Raw genomic sequence first — 12,226 nt, 5'->3', positions numbered from 1 at the left:
AAGTTGGTGTTTTCATTTATTTCAGCTCTTTAAGAAATCAACAAATCAAAACTGAAATATTGGAAATGACCTGTCTATTCATAGGGAACTGGTTAAATAAATCATGGCTGTTAAAACAGAACAGGGGAGTTTTTATGTAGAAAGACCTTTAAGAAAACTTCACGGCCAGGCATGGTGGCTCATGCCTGTAATTCCAGCACTTAGAGGCCAAGGCAGGAGGATCGCTTGAGCCTGGGAGTTCAAGAGCAGCCTGGGCAACATAGTGAGATCCTGTCTCTAAAAAAATAGAATAAAATAGCCAGGCGCGATGGCTCACACCTGTAATCCCAGCACTTTGGAGGCCAAGGCAGGGGGATCACAAGGTCAGGAGTTCAAGACCAGCCTGGCCAACATGGTGAAACCTTGTCTCCACTAAAAATTATACAAAAATTAGCTGGGCATGGTGACACACGCCTGTAGTCCCAGCTACTCAGGAGGCTGAGGCAGGAAAATCACTTGAACTCGGAAAGTGGAGGTTGTGGTGAGCCTAGATCGCACCGCTGCACTCCAGCCTGGGCGACAAGAGTGAGACTCTGAATCAAAACAACTACAACAACAAAAAACACCAAAAAACAAACAAATAAAAATTAGCTGGCTGTGGTGGCACACGCCTGTAGTCCCAGCTACACGGGAGGCTGAGGCAGAAAAATTGCTTGAACCCGGGAGAGATCGTGCCACTGCACTCCGGACTGGGGGACAGAGGGAGACTCCATCTCAAAAAAAAAAAAAAAAAAAAAAAAAAAAAGAATAAAATAAAAATAAATTTAAAAAGGAATTTTCAGAAGAAAGCTAGTTGTAGAAATATGTATGTAGTATGCAAACTTTTGTGTATGAAGGAAGAAAAAAGCCTACTTTTAGGGTTTGTATATGCATATAGTTATCTGGAAACATAAAGAAGCAACCACTGACTGGGTTACTTATTAGGGCCAATAACAGGGAGATCCTTCACTGTTTACCCTTTTTTGTTTGTTTGTTTGAACCAAGTGAATACATTATTTAGTTGAAAATTAAATTAAAAAGAAACAGGTCACTTTTAAAAATCAAGATGTCACATTTAGTAAAGGTGCCCCAAATGTTGAGGCGTGACATGGTTCCAATGATGAGAAAAATGGAATGTTTTTATCAACAAAGATTGTTATAGGGATTTACTATTTTCTAAGTAGTTGTGCATAAATTTAGACATTAACTTTCTTCAGCCTGGGCAACATGGCAAAAACCCATCTCTACAAAAAAAAAATACAAAAATTAGCTGGGCATGGTGGCACATGCCTGTAGTCCCAGCTACTCAGGAAGCTGAGGTGGGAGGATCACTTGAGCCTGGGAGATTAAGGCTGCAGTGAGCCGAGATTGTGCCAATACAATCCAGCCTGGGTGACAGAGACTCTGTCTCAAAAAAAAAAAAAAAAAAAGATATTAACCTGCTTAAGCCTTATTAGGGACAGTCGATTATTTCAATTTTTCAGAGGGGGAAACTGAGGCTCAGAGAGGTCAGTGGTCTTGCCCAAGCCTCCCCCATCTGTAAGTAAAGGAGCTGGTCCTGGATGGAATCTGGGAGCCCGACCACAGGAACAAAGGACAGCGCAGAACAGAGTCCACCCAGGAAGACCCCTGGGCTAATGCAGGGGTTCAAGCACACCCTGGGCACGGACAGGCCTGAGTTGAATTCTGGCTCTTCCACTGATAGCTGTGTGGCCAAGCCAAGTTCCTTTCCCTCTCAGAGCTCTGGTCACCTGTACAACGGGGATAATAATTCTGTCCTCCCAAGTGGTTTGAGTTTTAACTGGAATAGTGTATGTAAAACTCTCAGTACAGTGCCTGCCACAAACAATCAAAATTTCTAACTGTTGAAGTGTTTTCTTTAAATAACAGAACGAGATTGTTGTTGTTGTTGTTGTTGAGATGGAGTCTCACTCTGTCACCCAGGATGGAGTGCAGTGGCACAATCTCGGCTCACTGCAACCTCCACCTCCCGGCAGAACCAGATATTTTAATTCAACTGAACTCCCTATAGTTCTTGAATTCCCTATATGCCTGCCTCATAAATTAAGAAGAGGAGAAGCATTGGAGAATTGAAGGAAGTATAGGAAACCACCTTTGCCCTAAAAGATGCTTATGGTTTTATTGGTGAGACAACCTTTAAGTAGGCCCACACAGCCTTTCTAGGAATACAGTTTATTACTGTCAATATTCAGTTTATTTTTCTATGCTAACCTCATTGTAAAATTAAAATGCAGGTGGATTGTTCATCCAATTTTATGTGCAGTGGTTTTCAATAAGTGACAAAATTCACAGTAAGAACTAAATGTTGTTTTTTTCAGAATATTTGAAGCCATTTTAAATGACGTTGTGCATAACTTGTATCACCAACTGTGCTCCACCCTAACAGAGGCACATATCCAGTTCTCCTCCAATCATCCCGCATCCATGCTGCTTTTGGCATTAATGGTGCCAAAATGGTGGCACTGCCATGTGTTCTCTTCATTGTCTAATGATTAATTGTACTGACATACATGATACTCACTTTGGGCTTCTGGCAATTCGCAGACTGGAAAAATACTAACAGATTAGTGATGAACTTCATTAAAAATTATCATGTAAGGAACAGCAGACATTCCACAGTGTACACATATATGAAAACACCACACTGAGCCAGACATGGTGGTTCATGCCTGAAATCCCAGCATCTTGTGGTGAGGGTAAGGTGGGAGTATCACTTGAGCCCAGGGGTTCAAGACCTGCCTGGGCAACATAGCAAGGCCCCATCCCTACTATATATATATATATATATATGTATGTATGTATCCAGGCATGATGGCACGCACCTGTGGTCCCAGCTACTTGGGAGGCTGAGCCAGGAGCATAACTTGAGCCCAGGAAGTCAAGGCTGCAGTGAGCCTTCACGCCACTGCACTCCAGCCTGGGTGGGAGAGTGAGACCCTGTTTCAAACAAACAAAAACCAACATAAAAAATATATCACATTGTGCCCCATAAGTATATACAATTATTATTTGTCAATTAAAAATAAAAATTTAAATTAAAAAAGAAACAGCAGAATTGTTCATTGCAGTTCATTATTATTATTCTTCCCAATGTTTTAGAATAAGGGAATGTAACACTTATCTCAAAGGGAAAAGCCCTGACTTCTTTCTGTCTCGTGGAAAGGGCCACAAATGTGCTTCCTCACCAGGGAGCTTGGTTTGGTTGGAAACACTTCCACGTGTCACCACTTGAGGATGTGGCAGGCAGATGCTCTTAGGTTTTGTCACTCTCAGAAGGGGACTAGAGAGGCCAGAAGAACAAAAGCAAAGGCAGTAAGGTTAATAATACAAAAGGACGAGATTGAGGTGGTTTAGGTCCACCTGGAGCTGTCACAGGCTGGAAGGGAGACACTTCATCGAAATCCTGCTGCCTCTTGCAGAAACAAAACTGAAAAGAAAGAGACCCCTTCCAAAGGACTTGGCACTTCTGGGTTTAGGTAAGCAGACTTTGGCGCCCAGCTTTTCTCCAGGCAACTTATGGACTTGTGGTATATGCCTAGGATTTGGAAAAGAGCAGGAGACGGAGGAGTCCCAAACTATAATGAAAAGTGTCTAGGTCCCTTGTATGAACAACAACACAGTAAAAGCTGTCTGCAAGATGTTCAGGAGGTGAGAAAGCAAGGAATGAACCAGGATTACCTATTAGGGAAGTGATAAAAAGACCCTATTTGAAGAGAGACTGAACATTCTTCCATCTAAAGAATAAATATAGTTAGAAACAAAATCTTGCAATGAAAAAACGCCAAAAAAAAAAAAATGGGGATCTTGTATTAGGGCTCTCCAGAGAAACAGAAACAATTATATATATATAATTATATATAAAATATATAATATATATAATATTTATTTTAATATTTAATTATTTTAAATATTTATTTAAATATTTTAAATATTTAAATACAAAATATTTAATTTTTTTTTTTTTTTGAGACGGAGTCTTGCTCTTTCGCCCAGGCCGGACTGCAGTGGCACTATCTCGGCTCACTGCAAGCTCCGCCTTCCGGGTTCACGCCATTCTCCGGCCTCAGCCTCCTGAGTAGCTGGGATTACAGGCGACCGCCACCGCGCCCGGCTAATTTTTTGTATTTTTAGTAGAGACGGGGTTTCACCGTGTTAGCCAAGATGGTCTCGATCTCCTGACCTCGTGATCCGCCCTGCCTCGGCCTCCCAAAGTGCTGGGATTACAGGCGTGAGCCACCGTGCCCGGCCTAATTATTTTTAATATATATTTTATATATAATATATTATATATAATATTTATATATAATATTATATATATTATATATAAAATATATATAATATTTATATAAATATTATATATAAATATATATTATATAATATTATATATAAATATTATATATAAATATATATTATATAATATTATATATAATATATATTTTATATTTATATATAAATATAAATATATATTTTATATTTATATATAAATATAAAATATATATTTATATTTTATATTTGAAGGAAGTATAGGAAATAATTACATATTTATTTATTTATTTACTTTAGGAACTGGCTCACAGGATTATGGAATCTGAGAAGTCTCATGATCTACTGTCTGTCTGTAAATTGGAAAACCAGGAAAGCTGTTGGTGTCATTTAGGCCAAGTCTGAAGGCCCAAGGACCAGAACACCAATTTCCAAGGGCAGGAGAAGGTGGATGTTCCTTCTCAAAAAGAGAGCATGCTAAGTGCGGTGGGTCATGCCTATAATCCCAACATTTTGGGAGACCTAGGCGGGAGGATCACTGCAGTCAAGGAGTTCGAGACCAGCCTGGGCAACAAAGTGATACCTTGTTTCTATAAAAAAAAGTTTTTAAATTAGCCAAGTGTGGTGGTGCACACCTGTAGTCCTAGCTACTCAAGGGCTGGGGTGGAAGGATTGCTTGAACCCAGGAGTTCGAGGCTGCAGTGAGCTATGCAGTGAGCTATGATCGCTCTGGGCAACAGAGCATCTGTTTCTAAAATAAAAAAAAGCGGGGTGCAGTGGCTCACACCTATAATTCCAACACTTTGGGAGGCCAAGGTAGGCAGATTGCTGGAACCCAGGAGTTCAAGAACCCAGGAGTTCAAGACCAGCCTGGGCAATGTGGCGAGACCCTGTCTCTACAAAAAAATACAAAAATTAGCCAGGGGTGGTGGTCCACGCCTGTAGTCCTAACTACTTAGGAGGCTGAAGTGGGAGAATTACTTGTGCCCAGGAGGCAGAGGTTGCGGCAATGAGCCAAGATGGCGCCACTGCACTTCAGCCTGAGCAACAGAGCAAGGTTCTGTCTCAAAAAAAAAAAAAAAAAAAAAAAAAAAAAGAGTGAGAAAGAGAGAGTGAATTTGTCCTTTCTCCACCTTTTGTTTAATTCACATCCTCAATGGGTTGGATGATGACTACCCACCTTGGGGAGGGCCATTTGATTTACTCAGTTCGCCTACTCACATGCTAATTTCTTTGAGAAGCATTCTCACAAACGATGTTTTACCAGCCATCTGGGCATTCGTTAGCCCGGTCAGGTTGACACATAAAATTAACCATCACAGATCTCCCTGCATTATCACCACTTTCCTGGATTTTTAACCAGCATTCTTATTGTTCCTCAGGCTTTAAACAGGGAGTTCACCACAGACCTCAAATTGTAACAGAAAACAGAAAGCAACATCTCCTGGTTCATAGACCCTGGAGAAAAATATTTGAGATACATGAATGCCACTGACTCAAAGAAAACAGAAATGGCATTGACGTGAAAGCTGCAGGTGCTGAAAGGTTTTAGTTTGCCTTGAGCAAGTTAAATGAAAGTAAGAGAAGCAAAGACTGGATACTGTACTATTAATACCCACCACAGTGAAAACCACTACTTCATTGGCACAGGTGCTGGTACAAGAAACTTAGAGGACCAAGAGGCTGTCATAAGATGATGGTTGATGACATCAATACTACAAAAGGTCGGCCTAAGTATGTGCCCTGTGTGGGAGTGGTTCCAGCAAATCCAGTCTCTCTCTCTCTCTCTCTCTCTCACCTGAGGAGACATGGTGACCTCATACAATGATGGATTGTAGATGGCCACAAAGCAACCACAGGCTATGAACATCAACACGTGGTATTTATAGAGAGGACAATAAAGAGAAAGAAAAGCTGCGAGGCCGGGTGCGCTGGCTCACGCCTGTAATCCCAGCACTTTGGGAGACTGAGGTGGGAGGATCACTTGAGTCCAGAAGATCAAGACTGCCTGGGCAGCATAGCAAGACCTCATGTCTACAAAAATTTAAAAAATTAGCCAGGTGTGGTTTCACGTGGTATCCTATTGTTGTACTTACCTGGGAGGCGGAGGTGGGAGGATCACTTGAGCCAGGAGTTCAAGGTTGCAGTGAGCTATGATTGTGCCACTGCACTCCAGCCTGGGTGACAGAACAAGACCCTGTCTTTAAAGAAAGTGTTTAAAATAAAAAGAAAAACAGCTGAGTCACGCACCTGACATAGAAGATGTTTTTCTTTGATACAAAACTCATGAGCATTCTGGGGGTGCAAACAGGACAATAGAGATCAGGGAAGGACTGGGTGAAAGAAAACAGAGCCTGGGGGTGGGAAGGTATGGAACTTCAGCCAATTAGAGCAGTCAAGGCCAGGTTCCCCACCATGGAGACAATTTGTCTACCTAGCAAGAGTAAATGCAGGCCCAGAGGAGTCATTTCCAGCAGGCATCGCGTTTGGGAATATATACCCCAAGAAAACGCAGCTCCTTTGTTGCCTGTAACAGATCTGCTGATTCTCATGTGTGCCTGCCCCACAGAGGGCTGGAGAAAAATGTTGTCCAGTCTCTCTTCTGTTTCAGATTTTCTCCCTATTTCCTCTGAGGTGGCTTCTGAGTATTTAGGGAGTTGGGGCCTCATATCTCTGTAGCAGGGAGAAGAGATGGAACCTTGGCTTTGACCTCCATTCTGATGTCTACTCCTCCTCCACACTTCTTTTTTTTTTTTAATTTGCCATTTATTAAAGAAACTGAGTCATGTATCCTATAAAGGTTCTCAAATTCTGGATTTGGTTAATTTCATCACCTATCGCTATCTCAACTTCCTCAGTCACCTGTATTTTCTGAAAACTGGTAGTTAGATCTAGAGGTTTGATCAAATTGAGGTTCACCTATGAATTATTCATAGGAGGTGGTGTGTACTTCTTTGTACCCCATAAAGCAGGACATAATGTCCAGTTCTCTCTCTTTTTTGTGATGTTAATATTGGCCAGTGGGTTCTGGTGTTATCAGACTAGCAACCATTGGGATGATTACTGCTCAGACTTGCCTGTGGAAATAGAAAGCAAAGCATAGGTATATTTTTTAATGTTAAAGTAAGCACATTAAAAAAGTAATCAGAAATACTGAGATTAATTTAAATAATATATTTTATTTAATCTGTTATATCAAAAATATTATATGAAAACCAAGATATTTTACAATCTTTCTTTTCTGTATTAAGTCTTCAAAAATCTAGTGTGTATTTTACACTTATACCACATATCAATTCAGATAAGCCACATTTCAAATGTTCAGTAGGCACTTGTGGGTAGTGGCTGCCACATTGGACACCCCAGGCCTACAGGCATTAATTGATTAGGGCATGCAAAATGATGATATTTAATTCTGTGATACCTTCTTCATTTATTGGCTGGAGTTCAGTAAAGAAGAATTTTCCTCGGTGTGTATTTGGTTACTCTGAAATACAGTTTGTATAGGAAAGACAGATTCTTTTCCTTTTAACCTGCCTTTCAGAATAATACATTGATAAGCTACCAACCTACAGAACAGACCTACACGTTTGCTTGTTTGTTTGCTCTTAGTGTCATTATAAACTCATAGATTGAAACACGAGTTTCAGCTTTGTATGTTTCAATCCATCGTAGGCATTATTCTTTTTGATACTTAAAATACCCCATCTTTGTGCAGCACAGTCCTCAAGTTGGTTTTTATGTCCTTTAAACACAGCGTTAGTAGTGCTGACAACTTGCTTTTTGTATGACAAAATATTCTGAACCCATCTTATGCATTTCCTGCCACAAACCCAGAACCAGCCATTTCTCCAAGAAGCCCTTGTTCCCTTTAATAGGAAATACATTTAGAACCTTCGAAGCGGGTACTAGAGGTGCTCAGCATCACAGGGCTAGTTATTGTTCCTGGGCCTTTTTAGAAGTTAGAAATAGAAAATACTTTTTAAAGAGAAAAAAGCATCATGAGTTTATACAGATGTTTCCAAATCCAAGACTATACTGATAGTAGTTTTTTCTTCTTTGATTTTACATTCGTATCTCTTTTCTCTTATGTTGAAAATGTTGGTTTCCAGTGACATTAACATAATTAAATTTTCATTATATCCTACTACATGTAATAGTTTCAAACTAACACCATCAATAGTATTAAAGTTGACCCTTGAACAATGCAGGGGTTAGGGATGTCAACCCCTCACGCAGTTGAAAATCCACATATAACTTTTGACTCCCCCAAAACTTAACTACCAATATTCTACTGTTGACCAAAGCCTTACCGAAAATATAAATAGTTGATTAACACATATTTTGTATGTTGCATATATCATATACTGTATTCTTATAATAAATTAAGCTAGAGAAAAGAAAATGTTATTAAGAAAACATAAGGAAGAGAAAATATATTTACTGCTCATTAAGTGGAGCTGGATCATCATAAAGTTCTTCATCCCTCTCGTCTTCACATCGAGTAGGCTGAGGAAAAGGTGGAAGGTGGGGATTGGTCTTGCCATCTCTGGAGTGGCAGAGGCAGAAGAAAATCTGCATATATGTGGACCCATGCAGTTCAAGCCCATGATGTTCAGGGGTAACCGTACTTGTAATATGATTACAAAGACTGCTTCAGATTTCTTTAGAGTTAGTTCTCTTTGTCCTTAGAATATGTCCTTCTTAGGAATGTACAGTGAGGCAGTTATTAATTCCAGGAAAAACAAAAAGTTATGCAAGAAAGAAAATATAAACATAGAATGCCCTAAGATGTCACTGTGAGCAATACTTTTGACGTCATAAAAATGGAAGCACTGAATATTTAATCAAAAATTGCAATGGGAGAATGAGAGAAGGAAGAGAACTAAAGCCTCATTTCACAAAAGGAAACCAGTATATAATGTCTAAAATGGAAGAAACCGATTTTTAAAAATGGTCTAAGTTTGATACTGACATGAAAGTTTTCTTTTTCTCCAGTCGAATTTAAATTGCCACTCATTTCCATCACACGGAATTTACACTCACTCCTCTTCTCTGCTGCCTCCCAGCCACCCTTTTTGACTCTAGCTCAGGAAATGGAGACATCTTTTTTTTTTTTACTGAAGTGGGAATGTTATTTAAATGTTCTTTGGGTAATCCTGTTCCCTGGACAACCCTGACTTGGACATTGTCCCCTAGGGCAGACCCTCCAATTCAGGTTGGATCTCTTGCCAGGCAGATGTGTGAGTTCTCTGTGGCAGTAGCTCAGGCAGGCTGAGGGGAGGGGTGGCGATTGGCGCGCTCCTTCAACTCCTTCACCGAGGAGGGGATTTGAAGTGAATCTTGGAGGAGGAGACACATTTCAGGTGAGCAAGGAAGTCAGAAGGATTCTGTAGACGCAGGGACAGCATAGGAAAGGCAAGGTGCCTGGAAGGGATTCTGCAATACATCCAGTATTCCACAATACACGTGTTACTCCTCAGGGACACTGTTCAGTCATTCTGGTTTTTATGGCAGCCCAAGATGTAGGGCCATTTCCTAATCTATTTAATAATAGGCATATCATCTGGCGTCTGCTCAGCTCAGCCCACGGCCTTGGAACAAATGGACCCAATTAAAAGGCCATCATAGGGGAATTCAAGGGAAGAGGAAAAAGCCATTGATCAAATCAATGCTCAGTTGCCCTGGGGCTGGTTTGTGACCAGCTATGCCAGAGTCCTTCCCCCTATCCTCTCCCAGATGCTGTCCTAGACCTGAGGACCTTCCCGCCACCCCGGTCCCATCCTCCTCTCCTCCACCCCCACCCACTGACTAGCTGTGTGGCCTCACACTACATCTTCTCTAGATCTCAGGGTCACTGTCTACAAAACATTGTAGGCATCGTCTGCACCCCCTCTTCTTTTATCACCTCCTTCCATCCAATCCATAAAGAATCCCATTCACTCTTCCTTCAGAATACATCTGGCATTGGTCCACTTCTCCCCACCTCCATGGCTACCACCTGGTCCCAGTCCTCAGCCTGAGCTCTCACCTGGATTTCTGCAACAGCTCCTCCCTGTAGTCACTACTTCTGACCTTGCCCCACTGTGGTCTATTCTCAGCACAGCAGACAGACCGATCCTTCTAAAATGTAAGTCAGATTCCATCTCCTCCTCAGACCTTGCATGGCTTCCCTTCTCATTCAATGTCCTACCAGATCTCCCCCGACCTCTGGCCTCCCCTCCTCCCCTCCAGGCCCACTCCACCCCAGCTGCAGGCCCTAGGGCTTTGCACTTACTGGTCCCTCTTTCTGGGAGCTCTTTTCCATTTGGCTAACTCCCACACCTCCTTCAAGTATTTGCCCAAATGCCTCCTTTTCACCCAACCACCCTATTTAAAATTGCAACCTTCATGTCCTCACAATCCCTCTTCCTGTTGTTTTTTGCCTCCTACAGAGCTTGTCACCTTTTAACACACCATATAATTTACATTCTATTATGTTCACTGCTTATTATCTCTCTCCCCCCACTAGAATGTAAGCTCAAGGGCATCGTCTTTGTCTTTTTTTTTTTTTTTTTTAAAGAGACAGAGTCTCGCTGTGTCTCCCAGGCTGGAGTGCAGTGGCATGATCTCGGCTCAGTGCAACCTCTGCCTCCTGGGTTCGAGCAATTCTTCTGCCTCAGCCTCCCGAGTGGCTGGGACTATAGGTGCCTGCCACCACACCCAGCTAATTTCTTTTGTATATTAGTATAGACTAGGTTTCACTGTGTTGCCCAGGCTGGTCTCAAACTCCTGAGCTCAGGCAATCTGCCTGCCTCGGCCTCCCAAAGTGCTAGAATTACAGGTGTGAGCCACCACACCTGGCTGTCTTTGTTTTTTTAATTCACTGATGATTTACGGGCATTACACAGAGCAGTACCTGGCACATAGTAGGTACTTACTAAATATTTGTTGAATAAATGAATGAATGAGTGGGTGATAATAAGGTTCCTGCCTCAAAGGGCCACTGTGAAACTTGTAAAATAATTAATTTATTTCCTTTGCAAAGGAAAGGAATGTGCCGGGCACTGATGGGCACGGAGGATAAAGCAGTGACCAAAACAGAGATCCCTGCCTTTTGGGAACTTTCATTCTAGCAAGGAGAAACAGCATAAATAAACTATGATGTGAGTATGGTTACCATCCCCCCCCCTTTTTTTTTTTTTAATTTGAGATGGAGTCTCGCTCTGTTGCCCAGGCTGCAGTGCAGTGGCGCAATCTCGGCTCACTGCAACCTCCACCTCCTGCCTCCCGGGTTCAAGGAATTCTCCTGCCTCAGCCTCCCAGGTAGCTGGGATTACAGGCACGTGCCACCATTCCCAGCTAATTTTTGTATTTTAGTAGAGATGGGGTTTCACCATGTTGGCCAGGCTGGTCTCAAACTCCTGAGCTCAAGTGATCCACGTGCCTCGATCTCCCAAAGTGCTGGGATTACAGTTGTGAGCTGCCATGCCCGGCCAGTTATCCCCTTTGTTTATGATGAGAAAACAGGTACCCAAGGTCGCCTGATTGATGAGTGGCAGAGCTGGGATTCAAACGCAAGTCCCTCTGACTCCAGGATTTGTGTGCTTTCTGTGCTGTGAATGAGGGCATCTGGGTTTATGTGGAGTAAAAGCTTGTGGGTGAGAGGTGTGCAGAGATCTGAGAGGACGGCTTAGGAGGCTGGCTGAGGCTTCCCATCTTACCTCTGCTTCTGGATCCACCCAAGGACCCCGAACTCACGCCTCCCTTTCCACATGACTTCCACAGGAGTCAGACACATCTTACCTACGGACATGCTGGTGGGATCCAAATTACGGGCATCTCGGGTGTGGTGGATGAACCCCAACTTCTTCCCAGATGGAGTTCCTGGGAGGACCGGCTGTGCTAGTCACACTTCTCCGGGGCATGGAGTGCAGTTTTGGAG

The sequence above is a fragment of the Gorilla gorilla genome, chromosome 9, assembly GCF_029281585.2.
Source record: "Gorilla gorilla gorilla isolate KB3781 chromosome 9, NHGRI_mGorGor1-v2.1_pri, whole genome shotgun sequence".
Lineage (NCBI taxonomy): Eukaryota > Metazoa > Chordata > Mammalia > Primates > Hominidae > Gorilla > Gorilla gorilla.
The sequence above is the reverse complement of the archived record's forward strand: the minus strand, read 5'-3'. Positions refer to the sequence as shown.